This window comes from Xiphophorus hellerii, chromosome 10 (genome assembly GCF_003331165.1).
Source record: "Xiphophorus hellerii strain 12219 chromosome 10, Xiphophorus_hellerii-4.1, whole genome shotgun sequence".
In the NCBI taxonomy this organism is placed as follows: Eukaryota; Metazoa; Chordata; class Actinopteri; order Cyprinodontiformes; family Poeciliidae; genus Xiphophorus; species Xiphophorus hellerii.
This window is the reverse complement of record NC_045681.1, coordinates 10760896-10777558: the sequence shown is the minus strand read 5'-3', so window position 1 is coordinate 10777558 and position 16663 is coordinate 10760896. Positions and strand designations below refer to the sequence as shown.

Below are 16663 nucleotides of genomic sequence, written 5' to 3'. Positions count from 1 at the left end.
TTTCCAGAACTGAGCATTGACAGAGTAATTTATGCATTTATTTTGTGTACTTGCCACTTCATTGTTCAATAGAAAGTATATCTCACCGCATCAGTATTTTGCTGTGTCACTTTCTTCAACAAAACTATTGACAGAGTTGTTTGCTGACTTACTTTATTCACACTGTTTGTCTTTGCCTTGAAATTTTTTCAAGTTCAGTTTTTTGTGCAGAGTTGTGTCTCTTTTTCTGAAAAAAAAGGTGTATTAGTGCTACAACCCTTGTTACCCCTCTTTATTTATCTTTTCATTAAAAGTATCTCTACCTCAGTGATTTTATGATTAACCGCATCTCTGCAGTGATAGCAACTATTAGTGGTGTCATTGGTGCCATTAACTGTGTATTCTCTTGTTTTCTTTCCAAATGCTAAATAAGGGCTTCTTTCTTTTTGTGTGATCTTTGTCTATTTATTCCCCCACATATTGGACCTATTTGTTTTGTAAGCTAAATTCTGATTACATTTGTTGTGAATTGTTGTGAGCTAAAATCTATTGAACTGACTTGAAAATCTGTTCAGTAAGGACAAAATTAAAAGGTGTGTAGTATATTATTGCAACTGAATAAATATTTACAAGTTTCATTCATTTTTTTTAACAAACTCCAGGATCTTGTTGAACGATCGCCTGTTCTTCAGCACATTATTTGCGGCTCAAAACACTCGTTTTTAAATATGCAGTTTTGAGGACAGAAACCCATTACGAAACAAATACAGTGACAAAGGCTCCATTCAGCTGCAATGTCCCCTGACACTGAGAAGAGGTCGCATTCCTCCATCCATGGGCTAATCGCTGGCACTGAACGACAACTCCTCAGACATTCCCTTTGCTTATTTTTTGTGTAATTGGGAAGACTGTCGAAGATTTTCCCCGAATCGGACTGTGAAGGATTATGAATATTTTGTCTTGCAGCCCTGTTTCACATCACATGAAGTCATGTGAAAGTGACTGTACAAGGATGTCAGTGAAAGTGTTACTCATCCCATGATGTGAGGTAATCTGGCAAAGGCAAATTACATTAAAGTAGCCGGGACGGCAGAGGGAAACGCAGAACTGTGATATTTGTAATGTAACTCCAACGCTATGGGCACGCAAGTACATTTAACATATTTATTTTATGTAAGAGGGATGAGAGCAAGAGCAAAGTCTGACTTGACAGTCAGCGGCCCGGGATTTAGTCAGAGGGAGAAGCTTAAGGGGGCTCTGAGAGTACAGCAGCAGGTGAGCTTTAAAAGGATTATTTCCTACTTCAGGAGTGAAGTAAACAGTCTCAAGAGAGATACTGGTAATTGGGGGGATTGCTGTGGTTGGTAGATTGTTGGAGGTGAGTATTTGACTAGTCTTTATCCGATCTAGCAGCCTAACTGTTGAAGATCAAACAGACAGATGGATGTTGGTCCACTGAGGTTGTGCCTTAGATTAGTAGTGAGCGCTAGGTCAAGAGGTTTTCCAGTTATTCCTAAAGGGATTGGAGTCAAGTGGTAGCCAAAGGATCAAAACGGCTCTGTGGGGAAGGTAAGAGTTAACTTCTTAATAGAGAATTCAAAAACACAAAGAAACAGCAGTGACTTACTCTGAATCATCTACAAAGAGGGCTGGAATACCTGTCTTTTTGTCTTTTCCTTGTAGGTTGGAGAAGTAGCAGCAGAAGGTGGTAGGTTATCCAGGCAGCAGTTTCAAGAAGAGCTGCCAGAAGAGTGCCAAGGAGGAGAGGAAAGGAATCAAAGTAATATACCTCCAGACAGAGACTATGGAAACTGATGTCAACAGACAAGGGTCAAAACATGAGAAACAAATCTGATTTCTGGAAAGGAGAGAGATGACAAGGTTTATATCAGACTGATCAGATGAAGACAAACACACCCAGACATGAAAAGAGGAAAAGAGAAAGACACACCCCAACATCTCTGTTGATATACCAATATCACGGCATAGTGATAAAGTTGGTAGCATTGTTGCCTTGCAGCTAGAAGGTCCTGGGTTTCAATTCTGGCATAGAGTCTTTCCGCATAGAGTTTGCATGTGTGTATGCGTAGAAGGGATAGATTTCCATCTGGTTTCCGTTTTAAAAAATACAAGTCAGCTGCAACTCATTAAAAAATTATAACACCAGAGTCCAGATCAACACCAAGAACATGGATCACACCCATCCTTAAATTACTGCCTTGGTTCTCTTTTTGTAATACAGATTTAAAAAATAATCTTACTAAGGGTCTGTAAGATATAGATGGCTGTGGATCTATTTACATTTCAGAGCTGTTGGTCAGGTTAGCTGCAAAGACTCCTTAGGTCTTTATAGATTTGTTAACTTTATAACAGATCTATAATCTGTTAAGGTAGCATAACAAAGCAAGTTAAGGTAGCATTTAGTTTCTTTTTTGTTTCTCAGTTCTGTGCTGAAACAGCCAGATTCATGACAGAAACCATGATAGGATACTGCCAACTTCCCATAAAAGGTCAATGATTACTAACTACATTAGTTAAATTCTATCATATCTTGGCTATTAATGTTTAAATTAATTTTTTGCAGATTCCTTTTGTTTCTGTTAAGACTTTTTTACTATTTATTCATTTATTTCTTTACTTTATTGGAAATATCTTTTCCAATGATGATATTTATTCGAATGATATACATCTGTTCTTTCTGTCATGTAGTGCGGGTGTAGGTGGTGAGGCAGACGCAGCAGACCCAGGATGCAGTGAGAAATGATGGTTTTAATGAAAAAATGAAGTCAAAACAGTCCAAAAACACAGGCAGCACGACTGAGCGGAAGCCAGGGCTCAAAGTCGGTAGCAACTGGTTTTACAAATGGACACACGTAGGACTCAGAGCACGTTAGACGAGGACCCGACAAAGACACAGACACACAGGTGACACTAAATACACAGGGGGGTAATCAGGGAATGAGAAACACCTGGGAGTAATCAATGGGAGGACAGGACAACAGGAAGACTCACAGACACAGAAAACTCTAAATTAATACACAGAAAAACACAGAACATGACACTTTTGTATTTCTGTAAAGTCCTTCAAATTGCTTTGCATATGAATGGTTCTAACTCAATAACTCAATAGGTCCAATCTTACTTATATTTTGTTGTTTCAGAAAACAAAATTCCTTTAAATTTGCTCAACAGCATGTTTTTGTTTATCACTGTGGACAGGAGTGGGGACAAGATGGGGGGGACAAGTAGCAGCAGCTGATTTTAAGTGGCCTCTGTGGGACTTTAAGGATTTGGTGTGGATTTACCTCCTAGATTCTAGAAAAGCAGCTGTCAATAAATCAATTGAGTTTCATGAAAAGAAAAAAGTGGAAGACAAATAGAGTTGTCTTAAGATATGCATTGATGTTTTCATTTGTATTCACTGCTGTCAGAGGCTAGTATGCTCTCCTTTTATCCAATATGCAATCAGTAAGTTAGTCATTGCTTCGTTAATAAAAAAGTTTCTGAATCAGGGAAACAAATACTTGAATGATTGAAATGCTCTACTGTTACAAAGAACATAAGATAGTCGTTGTAGTTGTTGCTGTTGTTAATTTTATTGCCGAGTGCTTTTACACGGACGTGTCGTCCGGTTAAACTGTAAATAAAGTAAGAAAAAACAAAACATCAATACTTAGTATTGCAGAATTCAATCAACACACACTTAAACATAGATTTATTAGCTAGGCTTGACTAACCAGTTATAAGGCAGTTTATTCTTAGAACACTTCGTCATATAATAAACATCGGCATTCATCAGTGCAGCAAACACAGCTAGCATTGGGCTAATTAGCGCTAGCAAATTCAGCAAGCTCACGCTTAAAACAGATAACAAAAAACTAATCTCCCCACAGCTTACAGCATTAATAACTCACCACGTTGGGCAACACTCATGAACGCCAGTAGAATATGATTTTTATTGTAGCTTCAGCTTGTTAGCTTCAGCTAACGGCAGTCTCGGTGTATAGACCCTTTTCACATGACGTCACACAACTTCCGTTTTGGCTCGAAGCTGTGTATCCTTAGTTCCGGTGTACATAGTAAGTAATGATAAAGTTGTCTATTTCATATATATATATATGTCATATATATATATATATATATATATATATATATAGAGAGAGAGAGAGAGAGAGAGAGAGAGAGAGAGAGAGATGTATAAATCTGACAGCATATGTTGATCAGACAGATCACCGGAGCATGGAGTTTACACAGTCTCTAAAACATTTGCCTAAAATAAGATTTGAAGATATATCACGATTTGCAAACCAGTTCTCTCTGACAAAAAAATCTAAATTAGACAAAGGCTACAAATTCTTCACCGAACAATACCTGTTTGACTATGAAGGTAGGTATTTTTGTTTTGCGTAACCGTTAGCTTAGCATTAGTGAATTTTGTTAGCTAGCTAACTACATGACATAACTGTTCCTTAACCAGAACTTTTTACTGTTTTTGAACTATAACGTTTTAGGCTCTAATCTTGATCAGATTATTAAATTATAGACTGGAGTTGCCACTCATCCCATAAAATAGGGATTTGTTTGTTATAAGCAGAGATGTCCGGTGCCGCCGCTGCTTTGTAATGCCTTTAATCGGACCACTTTTTCGGTAACGAATAATCTAACGAGTTCGTATTTCAAATCCAGTAATCAGGTTAAAGTTATTTATCCAAATCATTGCACATTAATATTTTCTTGTGTATTTATTTTTATTCCTTCTTTGCGTCTTTGGGAGAGACTCTGTGACAGTTAGCAGTGACAGAAACATGAACAGTGCATGGAGATGCGCATTTTGTTGCTGGAAAAACAGAAATATCGTCAAGCCCAACTGTTATTTGTGGCTTTTGTCTTGTTTTTTCTAAACTTATAAAAAATAATGATTCACCGGTAAATGAACCTCTAAACGTTACATCACTGACAGGCGGCGGTGTATATGTTTCCTAACTGTGGCTAAAGCTGCTGCTAGCTGGTTTACTCATGATCAGAGGCTGGTTCCTTTGAATACAGTTGGAGAATGGTAAATTGACAATGACTTATAACGGTTATCTAGCACGTAAACACTGTTTTATAAAACACAGAAAGTGAACCTCTAAACGTTACAGCGCTGACAGAGAGTATATTTTTCCTAAATGTGGCTAAAGCTGCTGCTAGGTGGTTTACTCTCCGATCGGAGGCTGTTTATTTTATACACAGATAGAGAATGGTGAATTTACAATGATTAGTAACAGCTATCTAACACTTAAATGCTGTTATTATTAAACTTACCTTTTATTATATCCTTAAGATTATGAGAATGCGGGAAGTTTTCAGCTTGGTTCCCAAGGCAAAATCACACCGGAAGTAAAGATACCCAGTTTTGAGTTATGGCGGCCATTGTCTGACGTCACTGTGAAAAGGGTCTATTACTGGCCTGCCGTAAGTTTCTTCTCTTGTTTCACCTCCCCTCCACTACCAATGCAAAACAACTACAGAGCCCCCTAGCGGAATGGGAGGAGTGAATCCAACACTCTACATAGCAGAATGCCTGTAAGAGATGATCTTCTTGATGTTCTGCAATAAGAAAACTCACGTTAGTGCTCCGTTTGTGCAGGTTTGTGCAGTTAAACCCGACCCGGTAACGCTCTGCTGTTTGGTAACAGAGGGAGTGTTTGTTTCTGCTCCACTCATCTCTTTATTTCTCAGGCTGCGATGCAGAGCTGGGAGGTTTTGCTGGACTGTTTGACCTGAAGGCGGCCGGGTTTGTTGACCCGATCCTGGTTTCTGGGACAGACGGTGTTGGAACTAAGCTGAAGGTGGGAGTAGAGAAGTGTTTAAAGTGTATTATTTAAAACAAAGGATAAATGTATTTAATGTTGTACTGCAAATAAAATATTGCATGGAGAAATATAGTGTTATTGTTTTGCTTCAAGCTTTTCAGTCAAATGTAGTAAATGAGTGATTCCTGGTTCTATTGAGTGATTCCCGGTTCTGTTCCCCAGATCGCCCAGGCCTGTGGCCGTCATGGCGGTCTGGGTCAGGACTTGGTTGCCGTGTGTGTGAACGATGTTTTGGCTCACGGCGCCGAGCCGCTCTTCTTCCTGGACTACTTCTCTTGCGGCAGTCTGGATGTAGAAGTTGCCGCCTCCATCGTCAGCGGCGTCGCCAAGGCGTGTGAGGCGGCCGGCTGCGCCCTGCTGGGTAAAAACCGACCTGATGCAGCCAGATGGTCAACCACACGGACTTCATGATGATTCTGAACCATCTGACAGGCGGTGCAGAGCCTAAGCTGAGGAGAGAGACCCAGGGTCACTCACTCGACCCCTAAGCCAGGGGTCGGCAACCAATGGCTCCGGAGCCACGTGTGGCTCTTTCATCCTCCTTGTGGCTCCCAGTGACTTTGGGAAATAGAATATCTTATTAAAATTAAATCATTAATGAACTATAAATTAAACGCATTTTATAATACATTTCTAAATCTGAAGATTATGGTGAACCTGTAACAGTGAACATCCTATTTAGGCTGGCTCTATCTCTCTGCACGCACGGGTCTTGAACCCAGGTTAAATAGGCCACATGCACAGACTCAAACCACTGTGCCACCGGAGCGCCCAACACATGCATCGCTCGAACTTCTACAAATACTATGCTACTTCACATAAGATCTAAAAACCATGCAATGACCTGGACTTGAACCCAGGATGCACGTATCCAAAGCACAGACTCTATCCATTGTGCCAACCAAGCAACTGACAACTAATGCATCCAAACTTCTACAAATACCACTACATAGGTTTGGCTTACAAAATTCTGATACCGGGTAATAAGCTGGACTCGAACCCAGGATGCATTTGTCCAAAACACAGACACTATCCATTGTGCCAACCAAGCAACTGACAACTGATCGATTCAAACTTGTACAAATACAGCTATGTAGGTTTTGCTTGGACTTGAATCCAGGATCAATGTTTTTGAAAGCATAGACACAAACCACAGTTCCAAACCAGCAACCAATTTCTTACGTGATTGAACTTGTACAAATACAAGGTAGGGTTTCATATAAAAGTTTAACACCATGCCAGGGCCTCTTCATGTGTGGAAGACCACAGGATTTTTATTCAATCTCCATGGGGATTTCCCATCACCCATTGCTTCCTCTAAAAGAATATAGCTATTCTATTCGTCCGGTGAATAAAAATCTATTTGAGATGAAGTTTCCTATTAAAACAATCATATTGAACATGAGGTAATTCTTTTCATTTTTAATCAAGAAATTAATGAAACCTTTATAAACATTAGACCACACGCCTTTGAAAACAATAAATACTGTAGGATTATTTGTTTTTGACAGAAACTCAGGAGGCTCCTTTACCTTCTTCATTAGGCTGAAGAAGTTGATCTGGAGTGAAGTGAAGGCTGTAAACTTTGCTGTGCGGCGTTAGCTTGAACTGGTAGCGACAAATATTTACAAGCCACCGTCTTCTTACTTCAGGATCCCTTGGAAATCCATGAAAACTTAAAAGCCCATTATATTAGGAAGAAAGCAATGTTCAAAGTATGGTTTTATTTTCGTGTGAAACAACACTTTGTCTTTTCTAGCTGTCATGGTAACTCAAAGCGGAAAAAAAAAAAGATTTGAAATTATGTATTGACAGGATTCAATTATTGTGGAGAAAGTTATATTGGTGAGAAAACATTACTATCTAAAAACATTTCTTGAAATGAGACAAATTTCTTCTTGTTCTAAATCCAATGACGCTGCAGTGCACTTCCGGTTTTACTCTGCAAAAACTTTATTTGCTCAATTTACAGATTTTCAGCTTGAAGTTCCATTTGAAGAATGGATTAAATTTATACCAGAAAGAGTTGAATACAATGACAAGTTTTCATCATCTGGCAAAAGGGAATACACAATTTTAAAACCTGGCACTTGGAGTCACATAATTAATGATCTGGTTTGGAAAAAGTTGAAAAGCACATGTACATTTGTATTGCAAAGAACAAAAGTTTATCCAACTGTCACTAGTAAGTACATTGATATCAAAGGCTTCTGTAAAGAGTGTCAAGGCCATGTTAAAATGACATGTGACAGAGAGCCAACGGTCAACAGCCCAATGGTGCTCCAGTGCTCCATCCAAGGTGCCGACATCTCCCTGCACACTGGCCAGTCCAAAAGATTCATGTCAGGAACCCTTCGTGCACAGGTTTCAAAAGAGTTGTGTGAGGGTAGGATGGAACCAGCTGTATGGAGGTCAGCAAAGGCATCAGAGTTGATGGATATTGGAGATCCGGAGCCAAGTCACCTTCCAAACCTGGCAACCTTACGAAAAGCCAAGCAGGAGAGAAAAGATTTGAAATTATGTATTGACAGGATTCAGTTATTGTGGAGAGAGTTAAATTGGTGAGAAAGCATTACTATCTAAAAACATTTCTTGAAATGAGACAAATTTCTTCTTGTTCTAAATCTTTATTGAAGTTCAAAACAAAAGAAGGTACACATTGTACAACAGCTGAAAATCTGCAGAATTTAACTTACACAATAACATACGAAATTAATAACTGCTTGCTTTGTGGTTATGTCCAGAGCAGGCCACAGTCATCAATTTAGGTGAAGTAGGTTGGCGTATGAAAGAAAATTATGTAATATCTCATAATGAGCAGTAGCCCAGTTTGGTTTGTTTTGGCGCAACATGGGGGGATGGTGACGTCATCGGCCAAAATAATAACTTTTAATATTTCAGAAACGAAAGCTGCACAAACGACCGTTTCAACGGCACAAACCTGCACTAACAAAGCACTAATGAAGTAGCCCAGTTTGGTTTGTTTTGGAGCAACATGGGGGGGGGGGGGGGGGGTGAACTCTGGATGACCTAAAATATAATTTTTAATATCTCGAAAACCAAAGCTGCACAAACGAAAATTTTAACGGCACAAACCTGCACTAACCACTCAGACTATTTGCTGAATTTTTTGACGTGGGTGGGGTGTCAGCTTCACTCAGCTGGGGAAAACCCCTGATTTGGATCGGAGCGGCCACGATGATCTACCGCAGGGGTGCTCAAACTTTTGAGACCAAGATCTACTTTTTCTCTCACCAGCCGGCTGAGATCTACCTCTCATGACACGAAGACATAAAAATTGTAAATTAAACTCTATTGACTTATTTTATATGCAAATATACATCAGTTATAGCAGAAATAATAAAGTGATAGAAAACCTAATGCAGTAATTTCTTCCTCGGTGAGATTCTCCTACCGTTTTACTCTCTCTCTCTGTCGTTAAGCACGCCCGTTGCCGTGGCAACCGCCTGCGCCCCGCAAGCGGAGCAGCGACGTTAAAAACATAACATTCAGTCCGTTACGATGTCAAGTTTCCAGGCTTGATATTTATTTCTGGATTATTAATAAGCGCTCACCTGAACACAGCGATGGTTGATTAGCTAATTTAAACTCCTGCTCTGCTAGTCAGTCTGTCTTTGAGTCGCCTGTTTTTTTGTTAGTGGAACTGAAACGCACTGAATTGCGCAACACCTTGTTGAAACAATAATTACTGAGAATATAAATTTTAACAGGTTTTGTTGATTTTTAAAAAAAAAAATTATTATTCTTTAATGAAGCTACAAACGTTTAGGATCTTAGTGAATATTTTGATAAGCGCGTCAGAAGAGGAAGTTCTGGTCTCATCGTCCTGGCGGCTTTCAGTTTGTCACCAACTGCCGAGATCAACTGAAAACCTTCCCGTGATCGACGTGTTGAGCATCCTGATCTACCGTAACACACCAAACACTACAGGAGGATCGGTTACAAAATCGTAAGCGACAATCTTAGAACGGCCGGCGTTCTAAGATTGTAGTAAGGGGAAAAATAGGGGCAAAAAAACCGTGTAGTGTGAATTATTGCATCAGGTAGTCGATGTGCCCATTTTCTCTATTTAAATCTAATTATTACTGAAGGGCAACATAGTATACAGACTTCATAATCTGCACTCTTGGTTGAATGCAGTATTTATTTTCACTTTGGCTTTATGTTGTTTAGTTTTTATTCCAGTACATTTTTTGTTAATGGAGTCTGAGAATCCATTTTATTTTCGTTTTTGGTTGTTATGTTTATTTTGTTTATCAGTTCCAGTGTTTAGTGTTCTTTTGAAAATAAAGTATATCTTTGGCAGGAAATCGCATGAATTATCACGTCATTTCCATTAAATCAGTGTAAAAAGGTCTTCAAACAATATTATCGTTTATCGCAATAATTTTTGAGACAATTAATCGTTCAGCAAAATTATCGTGACAGGTCTGTGTGTATATAATTATTAAGATTAAGGTTTTGAAATCTGCAGAGACGAGATTTCTAAATCAACATAAAAGAGTTTAAACTTAAAGCTACACCCTCTGTTGTAAGTTTGACTATTTAAATAGCAACTGGGGGGAAAAAAGCATATACAGTGCTGGACATGTTTACTTATGGAAGCGTTAAACTGCCAGAGCTAAGAAATAAATTCTGGAGTTGTATCTTGTTATAACGAGATACAAAAGTTGACAAAAACATTAATATTTCTCTTTTTAAAGAGATATAGACACAAGCCCCACCGGTGCAGTGAAATTCACTAAATTATCTGAAGCATCCTGTAGACTTCCAACATCCTGCAGGCGAGATTCCCCTCACCTGTTCAAGAATACAGCCAGTTCCAGGTCCAATTACCCTGGATACAACATGCCCTGGGACTCTATCATTCTATAGAAAGCAGGAGAAAACACGTCAGCCATAAAATGACCGTCAAAACCCAAAGTACTCTCACTAACACTGAAACCAGCCGTCGACAGTCACTTCTGCGTCGGTGTTACCCCGGCCAAGCCAACACCGGTCCCGTGCAACTTACTCCTTCTTAAATGTCCGACACAAGACAGCGGAAACGTTAAAATATTTAGATTTTACCTGAGTGAACTGGAGGAGAATAAAGGAAAGCGGTAAGATGAGAAAAAGATAGAAACATGCAGTTTCTTCTCCTCACCTGTTCGCTAATGCGGCGGAGCTGCTGCTTTCTGTGATGCTGCTACTGCCGCTGTTCTGTCAGATAGCCATGCGTTGTCAGATCGTCATACGCGTATGACAAACTGATGGCTATATCTGTCAGATCAGCATACGTTGTCAGATAGTCATACGCTTAGCTCAGACATGTATACGTTGTCATTACCATATGATTTTATTTAATCAGCAACATAGAATCATGACGTAGATCATCATACACTTTGTTATTAACAGTTATATGGCATCCTGACTTAGCGGTTAAGTACACTGTAAAAAAAAACGGCCTCATTTTACGGTAAAAAACTGGCAGCTGAGTTGCCAGAAGTTTACCGTCTTTATACGGTAAAAGTCTGGCAACCAAAACTGCCATTTTTTTACCGTATTCCTAAAATACGGTAAAATTCTGGCAACCAAAGCTGCCAGTTTTTTACCGTATTTCTAAAATACGGTAAAATTCTGGCAACCACAGCTGCCAGTTTTTTACCGTATTTGCTAAATGCAGGATTTCACCGTATTTTTGAAATACGGTAAAATTCTGGCAACCACAGCTGCCAGTTTTTCACCGTATGTTGTAAATGCAGGATTTTACCGTATTTTTAATATACGGTAAAATTCTGGCAACCACAGCTGCCAGTTTTTTACCGTATGTTGTAAATGCAGGATTCTACCGTATTTTTAAAATACGGTAAAATACCGTACTTCCTAAAATATTTTAAAAAAAATAAAATGTGGTTTTGCCGTAGTAAATACGGTCATGCTGACTGAGGCATAATATCTACATGAGTGAAAAACACATCCAGACTGTATGATATATTGACATTTTATTGTAAACCCTCCCCCCCAAAAAAAACTTATGGTAAATTACTGGTCTCTGTTCCTACCAGAATTTTACCATACAAATTATAGTACAACAACCAAGGAAGTGTAACTTGTCAAGCATTTCTATACAGAAAGTTATAAAGAAAATAATTTCTAATTAAACAAAAATACAGATTACGAGTAATCCACTTAAAGAAACAATTTCTATTTAAAAAGTCAAGTTAAAAAAAGAACTGATTCTATTTTATGTCCAGTTTCCTCACGGTATTACTGAGATCTGGAAAACAAAAACAAAACAAACAGTATGTGTCCACATAAGAGATAACATATTGTAGAAGACAAAATGGTGATAAAAGGATTCTTGTTCTGGGTTGAGAGTCACAAGTCGCTGAGATCAGACGTTGCTCAGGATGGTTGTAGTCTTCCCAGTCACAGGTTGAAATTGAGACTCGCATGTTGTCAATCGGGTGTTTCCTCTCTGCTGGAAAACAAAAAGAAAAAGTTAGAAAGATGCACTACATGAACATCTTATTCGCTTAAATGTTTGTTTCACCTTTGTTGACTTGCATATGGACACAGGTACTTCAACCAGGTGGTGTGATCATTTCTGACTGAAAATTCAGTAGTTAAACCTTTGTTTGTTGTCAACAGGTGTGATCCTCTGGTCTGCAACCAGACAAAATACACAAACTAAAAACAAATATAACTGTTTTAGGCAATTTATGAAATAGATACTCACCATTTATCTGAGTCTCATGAAGGCCAATAGGTTGTCTTCAACCATTTATGTAAGTTACATTTCCTGCAAGCTAGCAGAAACAAAGCTGTAAATGTGAACACTTTTCATACAGGCAAACAAATTGATACAGCTGAGACAATTTATGCTAGGTTAGTTTTTCTCAGTCACTTTTGGTGCATTTCTCGAGTCATTGTTGGCATTTACAAAACAGTAAGCGCATTTCTCAAAACAATTTGTAGAAACAGGAAAAATAGCATTTGTTTGCTTTCAAAATCCTTAGTTCAGCTCTTAAAATCCTGTCTGTTAACATATCAGTGACTCAAAATAATAAGTTATAGTCTCTCTATGTACAGATAAGACAGTCAAATCGATTAGTCATGAGAAGAGACTACAAAAGGATCATTTACGCCAGTGTTTCTCAACCCTGGTCCTCAACGCCCCCCTGCTCTGCATGTTTTAGATGTGCCTCTACTCCAGAACAGCTGATTCAAATGATTGGATGACAATCAAGTACTGCAGAAGCTTGTTAATCATCCAGAGATACAATTCAGGTGTGTGGCAGAAGGGAAATACCTAAACCTGCAGGACAGGGTGACGCTGAAGACCAGGATTGAGAAACACTGATTTACGCTTTTGCTATAATTTATTCATGGACCATGCCATGGTGATTCAGAAAGAAAAAGACAGAAATGCAGAGAACAAAAAAAGTAGAAAAGGAGCCACAGGACAATCTCCTCAAGGAAAACTGTACAGTGCTGTAGAAATTACATTACATTTTAATTTCCATAGTCACTTTGTTCCTTAACTCCACTGAGGAATCTTTTTTCCTCAGTGGGGTTAAGGAATGAACAGTAGGGTGGGAGGACCTCCATCAGCATCATGTTGTGGGTCTCAGCCATGTCCTGATGTTGGACTGATGGAAACTGGCAGATGTCCTCAGCCTCTTCTGACTCTTCTTCTGCTTTCCTCCCAACTATTTCCTCCTCAGCCTCACTCCTCTTCTTCTCTCTGGCTGTTCACTCTGCCCAGATACTTGTTCATCAGTTCTCAGACATGTAACATTGTGTTGTGTTCTGACTATATAGAGCATAATGTTGCCAACTGATGGTTCACAAGATGCACCTCCAATCTGTTTCAGAAAACTGGTTGATCGTTGGTTGAGCTAATGGTTCATACACTGACCTGTTAGAGAAACTCAGGACTCACTTGGGAGCAATTTACCAATTCAGGACAGATTTAGAAAATAATAGAATATAAATTAATTAATATATGATTCACATTATGACAACTTTAAGACTTATGCATGTTAAGACTTACACAATGAACTGATGCTATTTTGGAAGTTGAGAATTCAACACAGACACGTTGTTGTCCTGTTGTCCTCATTTTCTGTATACACCCTTTATCCTCCGGGTCAAAATGACCCGTCTTCAATAAACCCCCAATATAAGCAGCTTAATTGAATTTTAAACACCAAATTCTATCTTGTATATTGTCACTCACCACAAAATGTGTGAATACTTGACTTTTCCCTCTCCACTTGAATTTCTATAGCTTAAGAAAAAAAATGTGCAAAATGAGTTTCGAATGCATTTTTATTCATCACAGTGACTAATTTTCTTTTACTTTTCTCCAGTGAACAAGAGGATGTACAATACAAAAATATGAAAAATAACATAACCCATTCAACTAATTGGCACATGTAGGGCAGTATGCAAGTGCACAGCCTTTGCAGATATATTTCTTACACCTGCAGCACACAGTATGTGTTTTACAGTCTGAGGGCAGAACTGACATCTCTTCCTCTTACTTGGCTTAGCTGAGGAAGTGGCTGTGGTAGATGGATCCTCAGGTTGATCAGGAGCTGCTGCACTCTGAATAGCTTTCACAACTGCTGCTGAGGCTTCTGTGTGGGGGACATGCTTCCTTCTTTCAATGAGTGGAGTTACAAGTGCCTTTCCTAGCTGCTCCAGGAACACCCTCTTCTTGTTGTGCTTATGAGACATCCAGGTTGGGTTGATCTCTATCCAAATCACAAAGGCATTGTAGGAGGACACATCAATGATGTTGTGGAAGATGACCAGGGGCCAGCGGGCAGTCATTCTTCTGCAGCTATATGCTCCAATCACCTTATCTAGGTTGTCCACACCTCCTTTGTTTCGGTTTTATTCCAGGATGATGATTGGCTCCCTGTCCTCACGGTCACTAATGTCGCCGTCTTTGTGCAGTGTGCTCAGAAGAACTACATTCTTGTTTTTCTTTGGGAGGTAGGAAACTAGAGTGGTGGTGGGTGTGAAGGCAAACTTTGAGGAGAAGACCTCTCTCTCCTTTGACCCAAGCAGTGCAGGTGGGAGCTCAGGCTTGTTCTTTTGAACTGTACCAACCATGGTGATCTTCCTCTTCAGGAGCTGCTGTCCGAGTTCATAAGAGTTGAAGAAATTGTCACATGTCACATTGTGACCCCTCAGTCCCTCTGTCACATCAAGCACAACTCGCAACCCCTGGTTCTTCTCTGGGCATCCACTGGTTGACTTCCCAGTATAGACTTGCATTTTCCAAGCATAGCTTGATTCAGAAGCCACCCATGACTTGATCCCATATTTTGCTGGCTTGCTGGGCATATACTGCCGGAAAGGACAACAACCTTTGGACAAAAGACATTAGCATCAGTGATTAGTATCAGTGTCACAGAAAACAGTCAAAGAAATCAATAGTGAAAATCACTTTTATTACAAATATGAAAACAGATTACCTCTAAATGGAACCAGTTGCTCATCCACTGTTACATCAGGCTCTGGATTGTAGAGGTAGGGCAACCGCTCCACCCACTTGTCCCATACCTCTCTTATGGCTGCAAGTTTGTCTGTCATACGTCTTGCTGGTCTTGATTCACGGTCATCAAATCGCATCAGTCTTGAGTAGGTGTGAAAGAGTTTGACTGGCATTGTGGCTCGGAAAATTGGCCTTCCACTCTCTGCTCACTTCTGCTACTGATTGATCTGAGACACAACTAAAACTTTGTAACATTTTATGGTTTGTAAATAACTCTGTGACCTTGATTTCAACTCCATTTGCCTCACGGGTCATTTTGACCTGAAGACCATCTTTGTACCTTTTTTTGTACAGCTTACATGGAAATGAGAATAAAAGCAACACTGAACTTTTTCTATTGTCTGGGCCAATCTAGGAAAAGTCTTAAAATCTCAAGTTAAAAAAATTACATTTAGGGGATTTTTTGGGGGGGGGGGGGGTTTAACACAGTGGCGGGTCATTTTGACCCGAGGACAACAGGAGGGTTAACATATTTTGATCAAGACGATAAAAGCAAATTACAATTATAAAAGCATAGAAGTGTACATAACCAGCTACATGATGTACAAAAGCAAAACTTGCAAAACTAATTGTTTTGATGTGCAGAAGTGACACAGTAATTTGAAGATTGAACAGGTAGTTTTAAGAATTTCAATTCTGTTCTGAGAGATGCACCCAAACTGAGAAAAGCTGTAAAATATTAATATTTAAATTCTCTTATCTTCAAATCCTTCAACTGTCATGGACCCAGTGACTTTAGTGCAAGTATTTTGGGTGTGAGAGTCAAGAGGTCAAAGGAAAATATTAAATAATATCTCTGATGCCAAGCTTTATACTTCTAAGTATTACCAAAGTATTGAAACAAAAGCTAACATGTTCTTCAGAGATTTAACTTGCATGCATGAACATTTCACACTCAAAGTAATTCAAATTAATTATTGAACCAAACTTGGAAAAAGTTGCTTCTGCCATTAACAATAACTTTAAGCACATGTAGTCTGAAGTAGACCAGAAATATAATCTATGCAGCCGTTCCTACAGAAACATTAATGGAAGTGTTGCATCTGTGAAGATTAAATGTTCCATATAGTAAAAATATCTAGCTGCAGTGCATGTACATAAACAGCATGGCTCAGAAACTACACATTTCTTTGTCAGTTGGTTAAAGTTAGCTAACTTCAGTTGAAACCGTGAAAGGGACTCACCTGTGATGTGTTGCCCTTCTCCTCCTGAACGTGCAAAAATAGCAGAAATTTGATTTCAAAGACAGTAGCAG

The 16663-nt window shown here is 39.1% G+C and overlaps 1 long non-coding RNA gene across 1 annotated transcript; it reads left to right on the top strand.

Annotated features, from left to right (window-relative positions):
- The first annotated feature begins 5621 nt into the window (after positions 1-5621).
- On the top strand, positions 5622-7374 carry LOC116727352 (uncharacterized). Its single transcript, XR_004340792.1, has 3 exons — positions 5622-5632; positions 5701-5810; positions 5997-7374. It is a non-coding gene; the product is annotated as an uncharacterized LOC116727352 (long non-coding RNA).
- The last annotated feature ends 9289 nt before the right edge of the window (positions 7375-16663 follow it).